At 38.0% G+C, this 26,752-nt stretch overlaps 1 protein-coding gene and 1 pseudogene across 1 annotated transcript in view; one reads left to right on the top strand and one right to left on the bottom strand.

Moving 5' to 3' along the window:
- Nucleotides 1-26,752, bottom strand: part of LOC149225634 (delta(3,5)-Delta(2,4)-dienoyl-CoA isomerase, peroxisomal-like) — a 101,204-nt gene that overhangs the window by 57,618 nt on the left and 16,834 nt on the right. The gene's annotated exons all lie outside the window — the stretch shown is intronic.
- Nucleotides 1-26,752, top strand: part of LOC149225636 (elongation factor 2-like) — a 70,388-nt pseudogene that overhangs the window by 42,311 nt on the left and 1,325 nt on the right.

Here is a 26,752-nt window from a genome sequence, read left to right as displayed (position 1 = left end):
ATTGACATTGAAGAGAACGATAACAAGTTAATAATTATTTATTTAATATTGAATGATAGCAATCTTTTTATATAATGCTCATATTATAGTACACATGTCATATCATTAGAGTATAGATAATGAGAGTTGTACAAATTGTACACGTTATTTTTATATTTTTATTCAAATTTATATTTTTAAAATTTTTTTTTGTAAATTAAAAAATAAAATCCATAAAAATTGTCTATTCAATTCTTTACACTAATGAGAAAATGGAAATTTTGAATTTAATTACAAACCATTGGTGTTTATGGTACATATTAATTAATATATAATGTTGTTTTCAAATTATTTATATTTATTGTACAAAGCAATTAGTTATATAGTACATAGTAGTAATTAATAATAAAGTATACAAAACTCAATCCCTGCCATCATTACACAATAAGAGATGAGACATTTTAACTAATCATATTTGAGATAGATAGAAATAAATTTTATTTAAAAAATAATAAATTTAATTTCATAATGTTGAATTTTGAATAGACTTTAAAAAAATTTAGTCAAAGAAAAACTAATAGCAAGTCAATGAAAGATTGAATAACCAATAGCAAGTATAATAATCATTAATAACCAAAGCATACGCAAGTATAATAACTAAGGCGTATGCCATCTTCCATGGACAATGTTCTAATGCCATGTTCTAACGGAGTTGTCTTTAGCGCAATTTTTTTGAAAGCTTTTCTAGTGAGTTCTTCTGGTCTAATTTCTCTAAAATCTTGCAAAAATTTATTGAAATCACAAGTTTGATTGGTAATAATTACACAATTGAAGTGCCTTAAAAGTTTTTTATGATGTTGAATCCATATATACACTCAAAAAAAATCAATTTAAATAACATAGATCAAAATTTCACAGCAAATTTTTTTACCAGATTCCGACCCATGAGAATCCAAAAAATCACACTAAAAACAACTCCTATTCTAATCCAAAGTACCTATCTTTTATGAATACGAGTCACGGCAGAATAGAAAAGTCACACAATAACGTGGAAGCAATTCCGGAATTAGACACGTATTTTTTTTTTGCAGAACGTACTTGACGGTGTCAAGTAGCTTTGAACGTAGAGGATAACATGCTGCTGCTTGATCGACGGAAGTAGTTTTTGTTTTTATAATTCATTTCAGAAATATTTACCATCTTGTTATTTAATGGTTATATGATATTATATTATAGTTTAATACAACCCAAAAAAAAATATAATGTAATAATATGGTTGTCAAAATGTCTATTTTAAAGGTATTGTCTCTCTATTATATATTATTGTTAAGGTTTAATTAGGAAAAAATATGTTTTTATAATTTATTTTATAGATATTTATCATGTTGTCATTTAATAGTTATATGATATTATATTATAGTTTAATATTCAAAAAAATTATAATGTAATAATAAGGTTATCAAAATGTCGATTTTAAAGGTATTATTTATCTATTATATATCATTGTTAAGGTTTAATTAGAAAAAATTAGTAATAGGCATATCACTGATTTACTAACTATTTAATCACTTATGTTCTTTTGTCCATCTTCCTTGGTCCAGTTAGCCGTTTCTTAAATATAGTCGTTAGTCAGTCTAGCTAACCAATTCAATATAGTCGTTGTCTGATCAAATATAGCCGTTGGATGTTTTGCTTTGTCTATTTAACATGCAGCCTGGATCTGATTCTTCAACTTGTCATGACAATGAACGGATGTTCTGCTCTGTCTATTTAACATGCAGGATCTGATTCTTCAACTTGTCATGACGATGAACCACACTAGTTGGTTCGAAACGCATCGACAAATCGACAAATGCATTCGAACGTAAATCCCCAGTGAAATATCGCTGAAATATAGCCGTTAGCTAGTCTAGCTGACCAGTTCAATATTGTAGTTGTCTAGTCAAATATAGCCATTGAATGTTATGCTCTGTCTAGCCGTTCGCTAGTCTAGCTGACCAGTTCAATATATTCGTTGTCTGGTCAAATATAGCCATTGAATGTTCTGCTCTGTCTATTTAACTTGTAGCCTGGATTTGATTCTTCAACTTGTCATGATGATGAACCACACTAGTTGATTCGAAACGCATTGACAAATGCACTCGAATATGATTTATGCTGAAAAATCTTCTCAAAAAACTTGATATGAATCACAAAAGCTTAAATTCAACCATAAAAAAAAATTATGTTTTTATAATTTATTTTAAAAATATTTACCGTATTGTTATTTAACGATTATATGATATTATATTATAGTTTAATGCCCAAAAAATATATATATATATATATATAATAATAGAGTTGTCAAAATATTCATTTTAAAACCTATCTATTATATATCGTTGTTAAAGTTTAATTAGAAAAAAGTATGATTTGCAACATTTCAGTGTCGAAAATTTGTTGGTTTCGAGGATAAATTAGGGTTGTTCGTTTGTGATTTTGGTGAATTTTATGGCGGCCAACATTCCTCCGACGCCCCAACCTTCTGCAGTACCATGGGCTTTAATGGCCTCCACGAAGTACGTCAGACCCTGCAATCGATTACAAAACAAGCGCTATAATGGCGGTGGATTTGGGAGAGGCACGTACACTGCAACCACTGCATCATACAACAGTTTTTCGGATTTGAAGTCTCCAGGGTCTTTTTTCAAAGAATGCAGTCGTCTAGTCTTTTCTCTGTGGCTCTGGTGGCTGTCAGGGTTCTTGCTCCTCCGGGAATGCATACCCTTTGCAATCATACCTGTTAAAGAATGCTCTTTTGTCAGTTTTTGTTTAGGGCATGTATTAGCTTATCGTGGCATCAGAACTAGACTCCAAAGCAAATGGATTGCAGTCAACATTGAATTCAAAACTCCATAATTTGCAGGCTTCAAAATTTGGATCACAGCCAGGACATAGCGCAGATAATTCAGGGTCATCGTCAATTTATTGCTTCGGGGAAATAGTATGTAAAAGGGGCTACTTATCCATGTGACCGCCGTAGGATCATCATCAAACGATTGGTTTTGGCACCGTGATCTGTAAAAAAGGGCTACTTATCCATCTGATCTCCAGCACGCGTGACCGCAAATAAACTCGAGATAGCGCAGTAATCGAACGTTTGCCTATAAAGCCCGGGATATTTGAAGACAGAACCATCGATTTTGGAAAAATTTATAAGATTCGCAAGGGTGTCAAAGTTCATAACTATAATGACAGCAATTATTTTAAGACTCTGCACAGAGAGCTTTGTGGGAACTTAACTTTGTGAGAACTTTTTTGCTGCAGTTTTCTTTGACAGTTTTCTCTTGGAGCGACAATGAGTTTTGGTTTGTTTAGTGCAGTTGTCCGAGCAGTGTGAGTAGGGTGGACAGTGGTGAACATTGGGCAAGGAAGTTTTTATGCATCAGAAGTATCGCAATGTGAGAGAAGGAAGCTTTTATGTACCAAAAGTATTACGCTGGGAGCAAGGAGCAGCGATAACCTGAACAACAAGGAGCAGTGCGAAGTAATTTTGGCATTTTATAGACCTACATATTTCTCGAAACGGGTTGGATGACAAATGTATTTAAACATGACAAAGATACAAGAAATTTCAGAACATAGGGAGACAAATGATTTAGAACAAGTGAAAATTGTCTCATCCCCAAAAGTTGGGAAGTGGGTTTGGGTCAATGCCAAACAATATCGGAGCATTTTAAAAGGAATAACAGCCCGTCTAAAATGAGAACAGACAAGGAAGAAACGGTCTAAAAATGAAAGTACTCAAGCTCTTCGCAAGAAACATTCAAACAAGTCTCATCTATAAGCACGTGGCAACAAGAAGTCCAGAGGAAAAGTCATTGTTGATTCTGCCTTATATAGTCCCACATCCACACCTCTCACTTGGTCATCTGATCTTTAAGAATTGTTAAATGCAAAACAAAGGTTGGAGGTTTTAGAAGCTAAAGGGAAGGGAAGAGATCATAAAATTCATATAATAACAGCCGAGGACAAGGCTTTAGCAGAAAGCAATAAAGTTTTAAAAGAACAAGTGGCTTGCTATAGGAAGCTCTTTTGATAGGGAAGACAGAATGGTAATACATGAAGGCAGATGTGCAAAACATAAAGAAATCTGCAGTGCCCAGGATAAAGGGTAAATGATTGCCCAAATAAACAACCATGAAGAGAACGCAAGAGAAGAAACAAAAGGAAATTCCACCAAAGTTTCCAAAACTTGGGCTCAAGTTATTAGCAATTATGCCAATAAGGAATGAGAAACAAATATTCGAGTTGACAACATGCAAGATAGTGAAGGCAAGGAAAGACAAAATAGGGCAGCAAAAATAATTATTAAAGGGGTGAAAGACTGGGAAAAATGAATGTACTCTTGACTTTGCAAGAGACTTTTTGAAAGACAAGTTGCAATGGCAAGGACAAATATGACAAGCATGGAGGGTGGGTAAGTTTAATGGGGAGAAATTCAGGCCCATAAAAGTCATCATGCCTAGCTTGCGTGATAAATATATCATTCTAAACAAGAAACATCTCTTGAGGGGTTCTCGTTTTTTCCTAGAAGAAGATTTAACTGTCAAACAACTGGAGGAAAGAAGGGAAGAAATTTTAAAGGTTAGGGCAGCAAGAGATTAAGACAAGAGAGCATGGATTTATAAAGGCAAAGTTGTGATAACGCGATTTGAATCTCCTTCCAAAACAGAGCAGCAAGATGGTAATAAAGAAGAGGCAACAAACTCTTCAACGGGAAATCAGAAAGCAAGGTCAGTATGGGAAAGTAGGGACAAAGACTCAAATGTGAGTCTTGCATGTCAAAATAAATAACAATCAAGTCATACCCAGGTTTCCTTAAGATTAGTTTGTTGGAACTGCAGAGGTTACCCATGGAGACAAGGACCTGGGTTAGGGCCTATTGCGGAAGATAGAGACATAATTTGCCTCATAGAAACACATGAGCATGAAGGGTGCAAGACACCTTTGTTTGAAGGATACTAGAAGATGGCAGTGTGGAACAAGGCAGCAGAGAATGGCGAAGGGCACAGGGGTATCATGGTTTTAGTAAGGGATAAAGAAGGTCGTCTCATTCAGTTAGAAAAAGAAGACTCAAATAAGCAATTCATTTGGTTTAAAATGTCAGAAAATGGAACCACATCAGAATTGCAGCATGATATTTTGCGCCGCATGTTTCAAAAATCTACAAAGGTAGAGGACTTGACACAAAGATCCATTTGCAGCCTTAAAAGCGGATATTACAACATATTTGCAGCGATATGAACTCCTTATAATGGGTGATTTCAATGCTAGAACTACAAGTGAGCAAGCTAACATTCTTTGTTGTAAAGATGATTGCACCCCTATTTGGCTTACAGAAGAAAGTAATCATCGGTGGGAAAGAATTTCAGAGGACAAGGGCTGCAATCTCTTTGGTGAAAAATTGCTTACTTTATGTGGGGCCTTTGATTTAGTCATTTGTAATGGCTTGACTAGATGGGCAAAGTCCGGTAATTTCACTTGCAATACTTACAATGGAGCAAGTGTTGTAGAATTTGCTCGCATGGTTTGTGTGAGAAAATGGAGGAAGTTTTGGTTGGAGATCCGCTGTGGGACTTCAAATCAGATCACAAGCCAATTTATTTATGTTTCTCTTAGATTGGAAAGAAGCAATTAGAGTCAAAAATTCAGCATGCCCAACAAAATCTCCCACAGGGCAGAATTCTTTTGACCCCAGAAAATTGTAATACCTTCAAAATGACACTAGAAAGGCTCTTCGAGAAGGGGAAAATTACAATTCACAGCCTTCATAGTCATGAATTAACACATTTAATCAATGCGCACTTGCAAAGTGCAAACGAGCAAAAATTAAGAAGTCTGAAATAAATTCCTTTCCGATTAATGCTTGGTTTGACGAGGAATGAAAAAAGGCAAGGAGAATGTGGAAAAAGTCAAACAAGGATAACATAAAGCTCAAAGCTTACAAGCAGTTATTAAGCAAGAAAAAAGTCGATTTCATGGTTTCAAGGAGGGAAGAACTAATCTTCATTGGAAAAAATAATCCCAAATTATTTTGGAATGAGCTCCAACTGAAAAAGATACAAATTGGAAATAATATTACAGCTTCTAAATAGTTTGACTATGCAAAACAACTCTATGAGAAGGTTCCCAAGGTTGACCCTCCCCCCTTGGTCAACACTGATACTGAACTCTTCACGGTACAAAAGGTAGAGATGGGTATCAAGAAGTTGGGTGTTGGAAAAGCAAAAGACTTAGATGAACTCCAAGCAGAATATCTAAAGTGGGGCTCAAAGATTCTTGCACCTCGCATTACAAAAATCTTCAACAACATCATACAACAAGGGCTCCTAACAAATTGGACAACTACTCTGGCAATACCTCTTTTCAAGAGCGGTGACGTCAATAATCCCTCCAATTATAGGATCATCATGATAAACCCTTTATTTGCAAATCTATTTGGAAGCATGTTAAAAAACAAAATTTGCAAGTGGGCAGAAGAAAGAGATAAGCATGCTAAAGGGTAAATAGGTTTTAAGCCTAAACATTCCACAGTTGATCATTGTATAACTGTAAGACACATCACTGAAAAAGTTTGGGAGAAAAAAGGAAGAAGTCTTTTGTTGCTTTGTTGATTTCAGAAAAGTGTTTGACTCGGTTCCTAGGGATAAACTTTGGCACAGAATGGATGAACTTGGCTAAACATTTGAGAAATTGTGCATAGGTTGTATGAAGAGGTGAAAGTCAAAATTAGAACTTCAGCAGGCATTTCTGAAAGTTTTAGAAGCGATATCAGGGTCAAGCAAGGTTGCCCACTGTCTCCTACCCTTTTTGGTTTATATATCAACAAGCTTGAGGAGTGGTTAAATTCACAAAGGGGTGATGGTGTCTATTTGGGCAAGTTTGTTATAAGGCTTCTTTTGTATGCAGATGACCTTATTCTGATTGCTAAATCGGCTCTTGGTTTGCAAGAGCAGTTACTATCCCTTGAGCATTTTTGTAGAAGTGTGTGGATGCAAGTCAATATCAGCAAAACGAAAGTAGTTGTTTTCTCTAAGAAAAGAAAACATAACCAGCATAAGTTCTACTTTGAAGGCAACATTCCGGAAGAAGTTTCGAATTACAAATACCTCGGAATTGACTTCAACAAAAATCTAAGTTGGAATGGTTGTAGAAAGAAAAGAACTTTGGGGGGTTGGAAAGCATTATATGTTTTTCAAAATAGGTGTAGAGAGGCAGAGTTATGGGACTGGAAAACCACTCAAACTCTTTTTGGTCTTTTAGTGATTTTGGTGATTCTCTATGGTTGTGAACTATGGGCCAGCAGTACATCCAACATGCAGTGGAGACAAACTGAGAAAATTCAGAAGCGTTTGATTACAAACAAATTTAAGATTAAAAGTGCAGTTCCTTATGCTACTTGTTAAGTGAAACAAGGACTACTCCTATTGAAGCAATTGCTATAGTGCGAGTCATAAGGTATTTAAAAAAATTGAGCAAATAAAAGAGGGTAGATGGCCTAAGGTTGTATTTAAAGATAGATTGTGCAAGAGCAAAAAAATTTAGATGCAGCAAAATAACAAATGATTAGTAAATGGGGTATTTGCTTGAACGCATGTCCCATAAACAACAAAGAGATAAAAGCTTTTGTTATGCAAAAGTTCCACAAGCGTACTTGTGATAAGGAGCCATGAAGAAAGAAACAGTACTATATTGAAGTGTTTAATCCCACTCATAATCATCAACCAAAAGCATACATAGAGGCCAATATCTCTTGGAGAGCCAAAATTCTTATTGTTCAGTTAAGGACTAATTCTCATCAACTCCGTTTTGAAACAGGGCGCTGGAAAGGGCCAAAAGAAGTGTGAGAGGAAAGAGTATGCATTTTTTGTTCTTCCGAAAAAGTGGAAACAAAAAAACATTTCATTTTAAAATGTGAGGCCTTCAAAGAAAACAGGAAAGTTATGCAGATATGCTCACATCTAGCTCTTGGGATAATCTATTTAGTGAGGGGTTTGTCGAGAAGCTAGGAGCATATATTTTGAAGCTTCACAGCAAAAGGGTCGAATACATCAAGCAGATGAAGAAGCAATTTGTCCCATAGGCTATCTTTAGCTTCGTGGACGTTAAAATAATTTCTTTCTTTCTTTGCAGGTTGAACTAATTCTAAAGTACGTTTTGGCATATATAAGTGTCATGTTAGGTTGTCTTTAAGTGAGATTAAGTCATAAGTACTATAATTTATAATAATATTAAATTGGTATGATTGGACCTTTGTACTTTTGATTTTTTAATCAATATACAAATTCTAAAGTACTTAGCAATAACATGTTCAATTTGATAGTCAATCATTGAACATAAACAAGGCCGTATAACTAGCGCTCTCTCCCGCTTAGTTTAATAAAATATTTTAATGTCATGATGTGTTGTATGTACTCCAAACAATAATAGAATAATAAGATTGTATAATGAGTTATATAAATATTTGTTTAACATTTTTTTAATATAATTAAGCATGTTTTTGGTAGATAAAAGTTATATATATATATATATATATATATAGTTGACATTGAAGAGAATAATAACAAGTTAATAATTATTTATTTAATATTGAATGATGGCAATTTTTTTATATAATGCTCCGTACACATGTCATGTCATTAATATATAAATTGATATAATGAGAGTTGTACAAATTGTACACATGTTATTTTTACATCTTTTTTTCAAATTTATATTTTTAAATTATTTTCTTGTAAATTAAAAAATAAAACCCATAAAAATTCTCTGTTCAATACTTTACACCAATAAAAAATGGAATTTTTGAATTTAATTACAAACTATTTGTGTTTATAGTACATAGTAATTAATATATAATGTTATTTTTCAAATTATTTATATTTATTATACATAGTAATTAGTGACATAGTACATAGTAATTAATAATAGAGTACACAAAAGTCAATTCTTATCATCATTACACAATAAGAGGGGAGACATTTCAACCAATTATATTTGAGATAAATAAAAATAAATTTTATTTAAAAATAATAAATTTAATTTCATAATGTTAAATTTTAGATAGATTTTAAAAAAAATTAGTTAAAAAAAAATTAATAGCAAGTCAATGAAAAATATAAATTCAATATTATATATATATATATATATATATATATATATTCAATGTTAAACTATAGAAATATTGCATTAATTTTTTTGGTCAAGGCCAAACTAATATGGTTTTGGTCAAGGCCAAACTAATATGGTTTGACCAAAAATTCAAGCATTGTGTAGCGGCATCGATAATAAAAGTCTATACCTTGATACATTAATTATTTTAAGTTTAAAAATTTAGTTATAAAGTAAAATTTATGAAGTTAAAACTTGAAAGTTAATCATAGATGATTGACCTATTCAATATATAAAAATTAAATATTAATTTTTTAATTTGTCAGAATCATTCAGATCACTGTTGTTATTTAATTTGTCAGTCTAGAATCATTCAAGCTAATATTCAATTCAATTTATGTTGATTGCATAGAATGTTTGTTGAAACTAATATTAAAGCTTTCTAGGTCCAAAGACATCAAAAATTAAAAACAATGAACACCAATTATTCATGCATGATCCATTTCCTCTTTTACGCCTTTTCAATGCTAGCAAGTGTACACCAAGGTTGGCACTTTGGCCATGAAGTCTCTATTATTTGCTTACAGTGGTCTTCTCCCTATAGGTATTACTATGTGTTTTCGTCCTAATGTTAGAAAGATAAAAGTTTGACATTTAATGTGGGAAAGTTGCTTTATATTTTAGTTTTATCTCTCGTGGGTTTTTTCTTGGTCTTTCATCCTTTTTTTACAGGCATGTGACTGTCCTTCATAAGGTCTCTCTCCTACAACCTGGAACATGTTTTTGTCTAAAACCTGGAACTCTAAATTGTTGCTACATGTCTGATAGGTTTGTTTTGTGTTTATCAAGCTAGGACCACTGCTATAGTTGCATCTTGCATTCAACACTGTTACAGTTACATGTCATTGCAAGTTGCTAGTTGAGTCTTTTATGCCATCACTGACTGTAAAAGACAAGAAAACATCCACAAGGCAGAACTAGGGCCATCTCTCCAGTCACAGAAATGTTCAAAGGATGTCCCCAATGTCTCTCAGGGCAGTTTGGTAATGCCTTAGCATCCCCAATCCAAACCAGCACCATACAGGCCTTTAAGAAATAAAATAAGACAGGAAAACTAAAATTTAAATAAGTCTCTAACACTTGTATTTGTATTATAATTTTAATTTGAATAGTTTGCTTGTGGTATCATTTTTAAAATTTTCTAACTCTTCCAAAATTTTCAGGTGGACAACTCATCTCGATCTCCTCTTTCAGGTGGACAACTCATCTCGATCTCCTCAATGTGAAACAAGAGGACGTCCAAAACCAAACCTTGACTCAGCGAAAAACAAAGTTTCCACTGCAGCCAATGTCAAGAAACCTTTGTTGCAATTTGTCAAGAAGATCACTCAAAATAAGAGGAAACACAGTGGTGGTTCAGAGCAATGGTTATGCAACCTTTGCAATCAGAGTTTACCATCATTTATTGGCTATTCCAGGGGATGGAGTGAAAGCATGCAGCTGCACATTGGAAAAAAAGAGTTGTATTGGCTATTCCAGGGGATGGAGTGAAAGCATGCAGTTGCACATTGGAAAAAAGAGTTGAAATGACTAGGCTTCACATGACTGCCACAGGTGGTACTATTTTTGCAGAGGTAGAGGACAGTTCTTCCATTTTTTAAAAACCAAGAGTTCCTAGCCCAATGGAGTCCTCTCAAAGAGGAATCAATGATTATGCTGAAGTTGATTCAATTGGGGTTTCTAGTAACAGTAGTGCAAGCAAGAAAGTTGTTGTCATAGAAATGTTCAATATGCAACGTAAGGAGGAGGCAGAGAATGTTGTGGCTAAATTTTTTTTTTGCTAATGGAAAATCATTTAATGCCACTCGTTCTCCTCTCTACAAAGAGATGATGAGAAAAGTCATTGTTGCTGGTCCATCTTTTCAACCACCTAGTTACAATAAAATGAAGACAACCTTGTTAGATAGAGGGGTCTCAAAGATGCAAGGGTTGATGGAAGGCCTTAGAAAATCATGGGTTACTTATGGGTGTTCAATTGTCATGGATGGTTGGACAAATATTCAACAAAGACCTTTGTTGAACATCATTGTCACCTCTCCAAGTGGGCCCTATTTCTTAAGGGAAATTGATTGTACTAGAAAGATGAAGGATGCAACTTTCCAGTTTGAGATATTGAAAGATGCAATTGAAGAGATTGGTTCTACAAATGTAGTTCAAGTTATCACAGATGTTGCACCAGTTTGTGGGCCTACAGGGTTAATTATTCAAAACAGATATAAACATCTATTTTGGAATCATTGTTGTGTGCATGCTTTAAATAATGCACTCAAAGGCATTGGAAAAACTTATTAGATCACTCGCGTTATTTTGGATGAAGAGGGGCACAAATGTTCATTTGCAACCACCATGCCTCTAGTTAGTTACAGGGTTTATGCAAAAAATAATAGTTCTTGAAAGTAACAGATACCAGGTATGCCACCTATTCTATTCTTCTTGATCATATGTTAGAGGTGCAACAAGCCCTAATGGCCATTGTTATTAGTTATGAGTGGGTTGCATGGGGGGAATAAAAAACAGATCAAGGAAAAAAGGTGAGACAGATGTTATTGAGTGATGATTGGTGGGTTGATGTCAAATACATTATCTCTTTCACCTCTCCAATAGTGGAGCTAATTAGGTATGTAGATTTAGATTCCCCTAACCTTGGGGAAATATATGAGTCAATTGATAGCATGATTGGACAAATTAAGTCCATCATGCGTCACAGGGACCCCTCTTTACAATTTTTTAATGAAATTCAAAAGTTGATAGAAAAGAGATGGAACAAATTGAACATATATTTTCATATCGTTGCTTATGCACTTAAGCTAAAGTGGTATGTGGAGAGGGAAGGTAGAGTTGCACCAATAGATGATCCTGAGGTGAAACAAGGGTTTGTTGATGTCGTACAAAAGATGTATACAGTAGAGAAAGCAAGCCTAATTCGAGAACAATTTCTTGACTTTGCAATGTTTAGTAGCCCCACTTTCTCTAACGTTGCAAAGCAAGATTTGTTGGGTATGGCACAAAGAAGTCCTAGTGGATGGTGGAGGATGTATGGGACAAAGCTCCAGAAATCCGTGCTCTAGCTGTGTGTTTACTATATTAGGTCGTTAGTTCCTGAGCTGCAGAAAAGAATTGGTCCACATATAGTTTTATACACTCTATTAAGAGGAATAGGCTTACCTCTAAGAGAGTGGAAAAACTAGTTTGTGTGCATAGCAGCTTTCGCCTTCTTACAAGGAAAGTACCAGAGTATTTACAAGGACCAACAGCACAATGGGATGTAGATCCAAACGATGTTGCCTAGATTGATAATGAGGTAGATGGCCCATGTCTTGAGACGGGATTGGTAAATGTGTCATTAGTTGACATCAAGTTGCAGCGGCAAGGCATTGATGAGGATGAGGGAGAAGGAAGCGAGGCTCATGCATTTTTGGATGGGCTTAATGTAGAAGATCTAAACTTATGATTAGTTTCAAGTATAAAACTTCATGCTAGCATGGGCATTGAGTCAAGGACTCCCTTTTTTGTTATTTTGAGGCATTTAGCTATTTGGCACCCACACCATGTATTATTTTTAGCATTTTGCAATTTTGGACTATCATGCATGTTTTTCCTAACTTTGGATATATAATTATTAATTGAATCTTCTTAACTCTTGAATCTCATATTGATATTCTTAACCCCCTGCTGTTATAGGATTCATATATGAGATTGTTATAACTTATAATTGATTGCCATCCCCTAGAAAATTTGGGGGTGCACTCATCCCCAAAGGCAGTGCAACATAGATGCCCAGTCAATGATCCCAAGAATATTCATCCAATAACCAGTCAAAGATTCCAAGCCAAATCAGTCCAGAAATGCCAAAGTCAATGCTGGTCAAACAGAGATAGAATAAGTCAAACTTTAGTGGTAAACTCCAAAAGTCTTTTTCTCTCTTCGCACATGTGAACAGAGATCTCCTTCTTTAGATGATTTGAGTTGTTGATGATGATTCAAAATTGGAGGACGAAATCTCAATATATATGAGTGTAATCAAGTGTAATTTGTCCAAGGGTCAAACCCTTTCAAGTGGTGGGGCTGACCTGTCTAACTTGGAGCCTACATGAACCTTAAAATAAAATAAAAATTCTTTGACTGTGTTGACTTTAATACCGACCGCAGCTACAAAATTTCAACAAGAACAGGTGGTGTTGATGAAGTGTTTGCTGTAGTTTAATGAGAAATTGTTGGAAGATTGTAGTTTCTTCATGTATAATTGTCTGTTTCTTAATAATGAAAATACGTAGTTTCTGAACAGATGGTGCATCACTGGCGGCAGATTCTATCAACGGTAACTTGAAGCCTACATGAACCTTAAAATAAAATAAAAATTCCTAGACTGTGTTGACTTTAATACCAACCATAGCTACAAAATTTCAACAAGAACAGGTGGTGTTGATGAAGTGTTTGCTGTAGTTTAATGAGAAATTGTTTGAAGATAGTAGTTTGTTCATGTATAAATGTGTGTTTCTTAATAATGAAAATACGTAGTTTCTGAACAGATGGTGCCTTACAGGTGGCAGATTCTATCAACGGAATCTGTGTCTATACTGAAACAGTTCCGCCCCCAAGCTCTTGGAGAAAGGATTAAACCCATTCTCACTGTCATCAAGATTGATAGGTTCTTCCATGAGTTCCAAGTCAATAGGGAGGAAGCGTATCAAACCTTATCAAGGATCATTGAGAATGTGAATGTGGCCGTGGCTACTTATGAGGATGATCTGCTTGGGGATGTTCAAGTTTATCCAGAGAATGGTATTATGGCATTCTTGGTTAGCCTTCATGGATGGGATTTTACATTAACAATCTTTGCCACAAGGTATGCCAACAAGTCTGCAGTAAATCAAATGAAGATGATGGAGGGGTTGTGGGGAAAAAACTCTTTTGATATTGATACAAAGAAGGTCATGAAAGAATTCAGTGTTTTCGACCTACGGGAGAGGCTTTGCTCAGTTAATATATGAGCCCATAATGTAGATCATCAACATATGTATGGAGGGTGAGAAATATAAGTTATAGCCTATGTTCCAGAGGTTGGGGATTTGTATGAATAATGAAGACAAGGACCTGGATGGGAAGGCCCTAATGAAGCGTGTTATGCAAGACTAGCACCTTGCAAGCAGTGCCCTACTTGAGATGATGGTTTTCCATCTGCCGTCCCTGCCATGGCCCAAATCTACCGTATAGAGAACTTGTATGAAGGGCCTCTGGATGACATATATCAGAAAGACAATAAGGGACTGTGATCCCGATTGACCATTGATGCTCTATTTGTCAAAGATGATTCTGGCCTCGGACAAAAGTGGGTTTTATGCCCTTGGGAGGGTCTTCACTGGGAAAGTGGCAAAGGGGATTAATGTGAGAATCATGAGTCTCAATTTTCATTGCCCTACTTGCGATGATGGTTTTCCATCTGCCCTCCCTGCCATGGCCCAAATCTACCGTATAGAGAACTTGTATGAAGGGCCTCTGGATGACATATATCAGAAAGACAATAAGGGACTGTGATCCTGATGGACCATTGATGCTCTGTTTGTCAAAGATGATTCTGGCCTCAGACAAAAGTGGGTTTTATGCCCTTGGGAGGGTCTTCATGGGAAAGTGGCAAAGGGGATTAATGTCGGAATCATGAGTCTCAATTTTGTCCCTGGACAGAAGAAGGATCCGTCTGTAAAGTGCAGGGAAAGGACAATCATATGGATGGGGAAGAAGCATGAAACAGTTGATGATGTGCCCTGTGGAAACACCGTGTGTATACTTGGGTTAGATCAGTTTACTACCAAGAAAGCTACTCACAAATGAGATAGGAGCCAACGCCCATCCCATCAGATCCATGAAGTTCTCCATCTATCCAGTTTATCACATTGCAGTGCTGTAGCCTGTGTAAGGTGGCCTCTGACCTCCCAAAGTTAGTTGAAGGCCTTAACTGTCTTGCCAAATCAGATGGCTATGGTTGTCTGCACAATTGAGGAATCAGAGGAACATATCATTGCAAGAGCTGGAGAGCTTCACACTTAAATATGCTTGAAGGACATGCATGGGAATTTCATAGGGGGAGTAGAAATCGTGTAATCGCATTGCCTCAATCAGAGAGAGAGTGTTGGAGAAATCAGACCATGTTGTCATGAGCAAATCTCCAAAAAAACACAATAGGATTTATGTTGAAGCAAGGGCTATGAAGTTAGGCTTCGCAGAGGCAATGGATGAGGGGTGCATTGGCCTAAGGGATGATATCAAGACTTGGGGGAAAATCCTCTTTGAGGAATTTGGGTGGGACAAAGAGTTGGTGAAGAAGATCTGGTGCTTTGGGCCTGAAACAACAAGACCCAACATGGTGGTGGACATGTGCAAGGGAGTCCAGTACTTGAATGAGATTAAGGATTCCGTGGTTGCTGCATTCCAATGGGCATCCAGGGAAGGAGCTCTTGCAGAGGAGAACATGCATGGGATTTGCTTTGAGATGTGTGATGTAGTAGTACATTTGAATGTCAAACACAGAGGAGGTGGCCAGTTCTTTCCCACAGCAAGGTGGTGCTTCTATGTTGCTCAGGCTTCTAGAGCCTGTATGTGTAGGAATCTACAGGGTAAGTTCCTCAGACAGAACACCAAAAGGACACCGCTCACAACCAGATCGCAGATCAATACACCAGTATTTTGACGTGGTTAAAACCCTCAAAGAGGGAAACAGTCCACGGCCTGAGCCAACGCGGCCACTTCAGGCAATTTATTAATAAAAGAATGAAAATTTACATATGTTTCTCTCATGCACGGATTACCCTACAAATGACCCTCCATGCGCTTTAAATAGAATTCATGGACCAATCGGGTGTCAAGCCACGGATCAAGTGTCGGTAATACCGAGGAGAGAATGAATCGTCGGATCACTACATATCGTGACCGTCGGATTGTAAGTTACAAAATGTACAACGGTAAAGAAACACACTTTACCTAACTCTATACCTAACTCTACACTAGACCAAGTTGTACTTAACTATTTCCTATGTGTCGGAATATCCTAACATCCCCCCTTAAGAACAACTTGGGATAGGATTGAAGGATTTACAAATATGACACAATAGGAGAAGGAAGGAGGCACTAGAGCCTATCCCCCCTTAGTGACAACTTCCTGAACTCCAACCATAAATCGAAGTTTAGTGAACTTCGCCTCTGTGAGAGCCTTTGTGAAGATGTCTGCAACTTGATCATCTGTTGAACAATATTGCACTTCAAGAACATGGTCGTGAATGAGCTTTCTGATGAAGTGCATGTGCAGTTCAATGTGTTTGCTGCGCTGATGTTGGACTAGATCTTTGCATAGCTGAATGGCACTTTGATTATCACACCCAAGTGTAGTCGGATGCTGCTGCTGAAAGCCAAACTCTGACAGGATCTGACGAAGCCACAAGGCTTCCTTACTAGCTTCTACGGCACCACGATACTCTGCTTCTGCTGATGAAAGAGAAATGGCAGCTTGTTTCTTACAAGCCCATGTAATAGGTCCTGAACCAAGAGTGAACACATAACCGGCAGTAGACTTCCGATCATCAGGGTCACCAGCCCAATCGGAATCAGTGAAACCAACCAATAGAGGAGATGCTTCGGCACTGTAATGAATCCCAAACTGAACTGTACCTCGAACATAACGAAGTATTCTTTTAGCTGCTTTCCAATGACTTTCACGGGGGTTTTGCATGAACCAAGCAACAAGGCCAACAGCAAAGGAAAGGTCAGGACGAGTATGAGTTAGATACAAGAGTTTTCCTACAAGTTGACGGTATAATGTAGCATCAACTTCAGGAGAAGTACAAGTGACTGAAAATTTGACTCCAGACTGAAAGGGAGAAGGGGCTAGCTTACAGTCTTCCATGTGAAAATGACGTAGAATATCACAAGCATACTTGGACTGGGAAAGGGAAATACCCTCCTTGGATTGCAAGACTTGAAGACCGAGAAAATAGTGTAAGTGTCATAAGTCTGTCATTTCAAATTTCCTTTTAAGGCTAGACTTCACATGGTTTATAAGGTTGGGATCACTACCAGTAAGGATAAGATCATCAACATAAAGAACAAGGATGATAAGAGAGTTGCCCACTTTCTTGGTGTAGACAGTATTGTCAGAATGACACCTAGAAAAGCCAGATTCTAAAAGAAAGCTATCCATTTTGGCATACCAAGCCCGAGGAGCTTGCTTGAGACCATAAAGGGATTTCTTAAGTCGACATACAAGGCTGGAGTCTGTTTGTATGAAGCCAATGGGTTGTTCCATATAGATTTCTTCATGCAAGTCCCCATGCAAGAAGGCAGATTTAACATCCATCTGATGGACTTCCCATTTGAAAGAGGCAGCAAGGGAAAGAACAAGGCGGATAGAGTTCATTTTGGCAACAGGGGAGAAGGTTTCGGTGTAGTCAATGCCTTCAACCTGTGAAAAACCTTTAGCAACAAGACGAGCTTTATGTTTATCAACTTTCCCATCTGGTCCATACTTGGTTCTGTAAACCCATTTGCATTTGACAAGTTTTCGTTCGTTTGGTAGAGGAACAAGATCCCATGTATCATTTGCCAATAATGAATGATATTCTTCATTCATAGCTGCTTCCCAATCTGGGTGGCCTAAAGCCTCTGCAAAGGTGTCAGGATCATAATTTACTGGAGCTTGAGCCAGTAAAGAAGAGGCTCTCTCGAACTGAGAACGTGTACGTTGCTGATCTGTAGGATCACCGGCAAGATCACCTGCTGCATCTCGAGTAGCACGAACCCATTTTGGAAGCTCAGGAGCTGAAGGAGGATCCTGAGATGGTGGGGGAGGATTGTCATCCTCACTTTCATCATCTGAAGAAGAAATGTTTTCAAAAGTAGAAGAGATAGGGAGAGGTGGCACAACCGCCAAACTAGGCTCGCAGGCCGATATATTTTCATCAAATTTTACATCTCTTCTAATGATAACATTTTTGGACTTAAATGGAATAAGTCTATAGCCTTTGACATCTTCAGAATATCCAACAAAAGTACATTTTTCACTCTTAGGTTCTAAAGCTTTATGCTTTTCATCTGGAATATGGGCCCACGCTTCACTTCCAAAAACACGAAAGTGACTTACATCTGGTTTGATTGAGCTCCATGCTTCTTCTGGAGTGATATTCTGTTAAGTTATGGTATGTTCTATGCTTATAACAGTTTACTTCTTTTCCTTATTATATTCCACCGATTAGCAATCACATGTACATAAAGTAAAGTGCAGATAGAACATTAAACGATCGACAGAAAACAACCCAAGACAAGAGACACAAGATGTGGCGGCTAGCCAGGGACAAACCCCACAATGTGTGGGGAAACCCTTTGATCAAATCTTCTTTTATCTTCAATAATTCAGCAGAGAGAAATAGTACAATAAATCTGATTCATATCAGCAGTAGCAAACCCTAGATCAGTAGCATCAGCATTAGCGACTTCATTATCAAACTAGGGCAGACCATATCTCACAAACCGACAGTCGAATTGACTTCATTCCACCACCAAAGGTTTCGACTTCCAGAGGAGGTTCAGATGAACCTATAGCGCAGGTCAGATGAGGAGATCTTCTAGGCCACGCAAGTCAATCTTTACTTCTGCAGTTGCAGCTTCAGTTTCAGCAGTTTCCGGCTTCAAACTAGGGCAGACGATATCTTGCAAACCGTTCGTCGGATTGACTTCATTCCACCACCAAAATTTGCGGCTTTCAAAGGAGGTTCAGATGAACCTACAGTGTAGTTCCAAAGAGGAGATCTTCTAGGCCACGCAAGTCAATATTTACTTTTGCAGTTGCAGTTTCAAATTCAATAGCTTCCGGCTTCACATGTGTGAGAGAGAGAGACCCATTTTAGCGCAGTAGAGAAGAGACTCATATCTGCGCAGTAGAGAGAGAGAGATGTGATGAGATGAGTGAGTCTAAATGAGGAAAATTCCTCTTATATTTATACACAACGTTGGTGGGTGAATAGATGCGACTGTTGTGCTTCTGAGCCTACATGAGTTGTAGGTCGGCTTGATAATAATTCCATAATCAAAATAAATTCATATCTCCATGAATACTTATCGGAATTGGATGATCTTTATATCAATCCTACACCTCTCGACGAGAGGAATCTAATAAAAATATTATTAGCCATGAATAAGATGACCCACATGAAGTTTTTCCCTAGTTGCCAATTTTAACACTCCCTCTCAACCATGGAAAACTTCATCTACAATCTGGGCCTCACAGGAGAACACATCAATCCTGCTACAATCACCATGGAGAACACATCAATCCAGGCTGCCATGGAGAACACATCAATCTAGGCCTCACAGGAGAACACATCAATCCTGCTACAATCACCATGGAGAACACATCAATCCAGGCCTCACAGGAGAACTAATCATCCTGCTACACAGGAGAGCGAATCATCCTGTTCCACAAGAGAGCGAATCATCTTGTCCCACAAGAGAGCGAATCATCTTGTTCCAGTGTGCACCACCAGGGGAGGGTGAGTCACCCTGTGGTCATATGTTGCTCCAGTAATAACCGCAAGCCCTCAGAGCTCCCAGAGCTCAATGTATGCAACATGCAGGACCCTTGTACAAGGGTTTCTTACCGACTCCAAGTCGTTTGGGAAAATCACAGATTAGATCTTTCCTCGGGGCTTTGACAAGGTGTATCAACCTGCACATCATCTTAATGCGATGGAGCCTCCTTGCTCATCAACTTACCATATCCCAGATGATGTCTATCTGCTGGAGCAATCGACGAATACGGGATTCCTCAATAATCGAATCCCACCTCTGGTTGTTACAGAGAATCATAGTGGTATCTAATGTAAATCCAAACAACTCACTGAAGAGCTTTTGCAACCAGACTGCCTCACACGAGGTTATGCTATCAACAATATATCCTGCTTCGGCGGTGCTCAAAGCCACCGACTTCTGCTTCCTGCTCATCCAGGATATCGAAGTAGATCCCAAGGTGAAACAGTACCCGGAAGTGCTCTTACGATCCACCACACTGCCTGCCCAATCAACATTAGTATATCCAAGTAGTCTCACATCTCCGGCAGTGTATCTTAATCCATGAGAGATTGTGTCCTGAAGACATCTCAGAAGATTCCTGGCATCAATTCAGTGAGGCTCAACCAAATATGAGCTCACAATGCTAACTGCAAAACATATGTTCGGACTGAGGTTCACCAAGAACATCAATGCGAATGAGTTTTTGAAACTCAGAGGCATTTCCCAAGTCTGGTCCGACATCACTACCATATAACTTCTAAAAGTTAAGATCCTCGAGGTAGTCACAGGCTTGCAGTCCATCATACCAAATCTTTCCAATATATTTACCACATATTTTCCTTGAGATAGGAAAATTTCCCTTGGCTTCTGCCACACTTCAAGTCCTTGGTCCTTCATTTCAAATTCAGAAGCCATCTCCCTCTTACATTTGTGAATGAGAGGGTTTGCACCTGTTAGAAAGAGGTCATCCACATACAACACCAATATGAGAGGCTTGTCATCTTCAACCTTAAAATAAAGGTTAGGATCAGCTTCACTCCTAGTGAATCCCAGCTTCATCAAGTAGCTATTGATCCTCTCATACCATGCTCGGGGTGCTTGCTTCAGCCCACAGAGAGCTTTCTTCAACCTGCATACATGAGATTTTCGATCATAAATCTCAAATCCTTCGGGTTGCTCCACGTAGACCTCTTCTTTGATCGAGCCATGCAAGAACGCAGTCTTGACATCCATCTGATGTAGGTTCCATCCTTGTGAAGCGGCAAGGGCTATGATCGAGCAGATGGTCGTATATCTGGCAACAGGTGCAAATATCTCATCATAGTCTATACCTTCCTTTTGGGAGAAACCTCGAGCAACAAAATGAGCCTTATACTTTTACGTGCTTCCATCTGCTGCATGCTTTATCTTGTAAAGCCATTTTGAAGTAACAATTGTCTTGTCAAGGGTCTGGGAACTACTTCCCAGACATCATTCTCCATAATAGACTCATATTCTATGGTCATAGCATCCTTCCATTCTTAATTCTTGATGACATCTGAGAATGAAGAAGGCTCATTTTGTATGATCGTGCTCATGATGGTCAGGTATCCCTGATACCTGTTAAGTTTCTTACTTTGATGGAAGGTTTCTCAGGGTGTAGCATGTCCTTCAGCATCATCAAGTATCCCCCTAAGCCATGAAGGCCTCTTCCTAGAAGAGGAAGGCTCATGTGGATGAGGATCAATCGAATCCATGGGTTCTTCTACATTAGGCATTGATTCATCATCCTTTTCTTTTGGTTCCCTGGTGTCGGCTTCTTGAGAGCTACTCAAAGTCAGCAGATTGTCCACCTTGCTGAGAGCCATATCTTTGTCAAAGGTGACATCATGACTAATGACAACTTCCCTTTGACCGGTGGTGAACATTTCTTCAGGAGTTTAGGAACCCAATGCTTGATGAGGGCATCGATTTTGTACATATACAGCGATGATTGTAGTTTCAGCCCATAGAAACTTTGGAAGTCTTTAATCATGTAGCATGGCCCGGACAGCTTCCATAATCGTGCGGTTCTTCCTTCCCACCACACCATTCTGCTCAAGAGTATGTGGTGTAGTAGTCTCCCTCTTAATGCCAACCTCAGGTATGCCTGAGTGAACCAACTGTAATATATCAGAGGTCTTGCTTTGGCTTGAGGGGAATGGTCCCCTTTTGAGCTTTCCTTTGGCACATCCCGGACATACACCTTCTTTCTCTACTTGGAATTCGGGCATCCCTGTTACCATCTGTCTTACATCGGGTAGAGCTTTGTAATGAAGGTGGACAAACCTCCGATGCCAAAGTTCGAACTAAAGAGTTGTGTCACAAGACATGACACCTAGCGGACTTCCATCGACCTGATATAATGAATCAACACTAAACCCAAGAGTAAAGGCATCTTTAACATTATTTTTCCATATACATACCTTGCCATTGCTGAAGGTTACCTTGTAGCCTCTGTCATCCATTGCCAAGATGGACACTAGGTTCCTTTTGAGGTCAGGTGCATTTAGTACATCCTGGACTTTCTAGCCTTCTTGAATGGTTGTCCTCTCCCTCGAGCTCCAGCTCTCCTCTTACCTTTGCTGTTGAATTTGTCATTCCTTTGATTTTCCATCAGAGGGATTTTGAGTTGCACCACTGCATACTGTACCATGCTTCTCTAATCATGATTATCATCATGCTGCCCATGTCCATGATTTTATCCATCATAATGCTGCTCAAACTAGTGTGCATCATCATCATGCTATCCTATATGTCCATGATCTCATGTTGCCCTTTATGTCCATGATCTCATTCATCATGATGCTCATGATCTCATACATAGTGACTTGCTTTATCGCAAATGTAACATCGTCATTTTCTTCTAGCCTTAGGTCCAACCTTTCCTTTTGATTTAGTCCCGGAATTATTTCTTTTCTTTGCATGAGAAGAAAAGCTAGCAGGAGGACCTTTAGGCATGGGCATTTCTTGCACTTCTTCCCTTGTTTCTTCTTGAATTGCATCTAGCCATTAATTCCTCGAAACCAGGAATTACATTATAGTTCAAAAGAGTAGTCCTGAACACATACCATTCAAATGGCAATCCTCTAAGAGTTGTGAGTGCCATTTCTCTGTCAGTAATAGTTTCCCCAATAGATAGGAGATCGTTCTTGATCTCGGTGATTCTTAAGAAGTATGCTTGCATACTTTCATCTTTACCCTTCTTGATTTCCCTCAGCTTATTTCTAAGAAAGAAAACTTGATTTGCATCATTAACTTTAAATAAACTCACCAGTCTATCGTAGATTTCCTTGAAGGTGTCCAGATCAGAGATGTAGGCCACCAAGCGCTTGTCGATAGAGTCCCGGATGATCTTCTTTGTTTTGACTTCTCCATTTTTCCATTTGTTCCAGGCAGCAGCAGATGCATTTGATGAAGGCTCAACAATATTGCCTCTTACATGGTCCAGCACTCCTTGATCTTCAAGGGTTAGATCGATAGACATCTTCCATCCGTGATAGTCAGCTTTCTCACGGAGCTTGTCTTCAGCAGGAAAGAGTGTTGAGGACCCCATAGTTCTTTTAGGATAGCCTTGCCAATCTTCTCTTCAATGATTGCTCTTGCTCTTGCTCGGGCTTTGTCTTCACCTCAGCTCTGATACCATGTTAAGTTATGGTATGTTCTATGCTTATAACAGTTTACTTCTTTTCCTTATTATATTCCACCGATTAGCAATCACATGTACATAAAGTAAAGTGCAGATAGAACATTAAACGATCGACAGAAAACAACCCAAGACAAGAGACACAAGATGTGGCGGCTAGCCAGGGACAAACCCCACAATGTGTGGGGAAACCCTTTGATCAAATTTTCTTTTATCTTCAATAATTCAGCAGAGAGAAATAGTACAATAAATCTGATTCATATCAGCAGTAGCAAACCCTAGATCAGTAGCATCAGCATTAGCGACTTCATTATCAAACTAGGGCAGACCATATCTCACAAACCGACAGTCGAATTGACTTCATTCCACCACCAAAGGTTTCGGCTTCCAGAGGAGGTTCAGATGAACCTATAGCGCAGTTCAGATGAGGAGATCTTCTAGGCCACGCAAATCAATCTTTACTTCTGCAGTTGCAGCTTCAGTTTCAGCAGTTTCCGGCTTCAAACTAGGGCAGACGATATCTTGCAAACCGTTCGTCGAATTGACTTCATTCCACCACCAAAATTTGCGGCTTTCAAAGGAGGTTCAGATGAACCTACAGTGCAGTTCCAAAGAGGAGATCTTCTAGGCCACGCAAGTCAATATTTACTTCTGCAGTTGCAGTTTCAAATTCAATAGCTTCCGGCTTCACATGTGTGAGAGAGAGAGACCCATTTTAGCGCAGTAGAGAAGAGACTCATATCTGCGCAGTAGAGAGAGAGAGATGTGATGAGATGAGTGAGTCTAAATGAGGAAAATTCCTCTTATATTTATACACAACGTTGGTGGGTGAATAGATGCGACTGTTGGGCTTCTGAGCCTACATGAGTTGTAGGTCGGCTTGATAATAATTCCATAATCAAAATAAATTCATATCTCCATGAATACTTATCGGAATTGGATGATCTTTATATCAATCCTACACCTCTCGACGAGAGGAATCTAATAAAAATATTATTAGCCATGAATAAGATGACCCACATGAAGTTTTTCCCTGGTTGCCAATTTTAACATATTCTTTAAAGCCTTAGTAGGAGTGCGATTTATTATGTAATTTGCACAGTTAATTGCTTCTGCCCAAAAACTAAGACCAAGTCCTCTAGATTGTAGCATACAATTAGCCATTTCCTTTAAGGTGCGATTCTTCCTTTCAGCTACACCATTTTGTTGTGGAGTATATGGAACAGTATGTTGCATTTGAATTCCATTCTCAGTGCAATAGTTGATGAATGTGTTTTTAACATATTCTCCGCCATTATCAGATCTTAACTTAAGAATTTGATGTCCAGATTGTTTTTCAACAAAGGCCTTGAAGGCCAAAAAAGTGTTAAATATTTCACTCTTGAGTTTTAAGAAGTATACCCAAGTGCTTCTGGAGAAATCATCAATGAAAGTTAAGAAATACTTGCAGCCAGAGAATGACACAACTGGAAGTGGACCACATAAATCACTATGCACAAGCTGTAAAGGAGCTGAGGCATGCCAAGAGGCACGTTTTTCAAAACTGTCCCGATGATGTTTTCCGAGTACACATCCGGAACAAACACCATCTCTGCAAGATACCATAGGAAGACCTGTCACCATATTTTCTTTACATAGATGCTGAAGGGAGCGATAGTTTAAGTGACCAAATCGCTCATGCCAAAGTTTGCTCACTTCATCGTTATGAACAACAAATACTGAGGGAAGATTTGATGACCCAAAGTTGTGAAACTTATACAACCTTGTGGAATCATCAGCAATGCCAGTAGCCAAAATCTGTTTAGGATCTCTTAAGTCCTTGATTACAACATCATGAGGTGAAAATTCAACGATTTTACCTTCACCTGAATGAGTTATCTGATATACAGATAGAAGGTTGCAGGATAAGGTTGGAACACATAATACATCATTAAACTGACCATTGTCTAGATGAACAGTTCCAGTCCCTACAACATTAAGAGATCTATCATCACCAACATATATATTTTTGGTGTTACAATCATTTAAAGAAGAAAACATGGCTTTGTTTTTGGCCATGTGATAAGAAGCTCCAGAATCAATGAGCCACTCATGAGAATGAGAAGAAGAAGATACATTTAACGCATAGCCAGACCGAGATGCTTGACAACCACATGCAGAAAGTGCCATTCCTGAAGATGAAGTTGAAGTTGAAGATTGCCCCAAATGGATGTTATGCTTCTTCATTGTTGCTTCCAAGGCTTCCATCTTCTTAAAGCATTTTGATTCTAAGTGGCCATCTCGATTACAAAAATTGCAATGTCTATCAGTCTTCTTCCCTTTGTTTTTATTTGTCTTATCATTTTGTTGAAATGATTTTTCATTTTGGGGCTGAAATTGCTTAGGACCCTTGTTTGGTTTAGGACCATTCTTTTTAGGATATGACTTCTTGGGATTCTTTGAATTTGGTTGCTGCTGGGCGGCTAACGCTTTCTTGGAAGAGTTTCCAAGATTAAGAAGACCAAGGTGTAAGAGTTTTTCTTGTTCTCTTATTAAAGAATCACAAAAAGAGTCAAAGGAAGGGGACTTGTAGCCTGTTCCTTGAGAAATGAAGGCTTCTCTTGTAGAATGGAAGGTGGAAACAAACACAGAGTAGGCTGGTCCCAACTTTGTAAGAATGGAATAGATAAGATTACTATCTTCTTTCTTAACTTTAACACCTTCCAAAAAGGGTCTTGAACTTGGACAAGAAATCTTCAATGCAAGAAAAATTATTAGGGTCCAATGTAAGCAACTCATTTTCAAGTTGATGGGCTCTAATTTCATTTTTAATGCCAAAAACTTTATTGATTTGTTTCATTGCTTCATCAAGAGAATCAATTTCTGCAATATGGAATCTAAGATCTGGAGAAATAGACATCCCTATCAGTCCACGTGCTTGATCTTGCCTATTTTCCCATTTAGCAGCCTTATCTTCATCCTTCGGTTTCTTTTCTTGGCCTGAGGCTATTCTGAAGAGACCTTTACTTCTAAGTAAATCCTCAATGTAAGCCAACCATTGGAAGTAGTTGGTGCTGTCAAGGGTAACTTGGTATTGACTTTCCATTTCAATGGAAACTGAAGCTAAAGATGCTGAAAATAAGTGTTCCAATGGATAGATCTCGAAAAATTAGGCTGGTTTAAAAAAAACGGCTTCCGGATGAAGAAGTTATGGCTTTTTGAAAAAAAGTTGTTGAAGTTGCCGACGAAGTGCGGGAATGTGCGGAAATGAAAAAGTCCGCCCCCACAAAATGGAGACTTGAATCCAAGACCTCTACTCTCTTAAAATAGCTTTGAACCAATTGATCTATACAAAAAATTTGAGAGAGA

The sequence above is a fragment of the Pinus tabuliformis genome, chromosome J (genome assembly GCF_031772625.1).
Source record: "Pinus tabuliformis cultivar Carrire ecotype Pingquan chromosome J, CPIR1, whole genome shotgun sequence".
In the NCBI taxonomy this organism is placed as follows: domain Eukaryota; kingdom Viridiplantae; phylum Streptophyta; class Pinopsida; order Pinales; family Pinaceae; genus Pinus; species Pinus tabuliformis.
The sequence above is the reverse complement of the archived record's forward strand: the minus strand, read 5'-3'. Positions and strand labels throughout refer to the sequence as shown.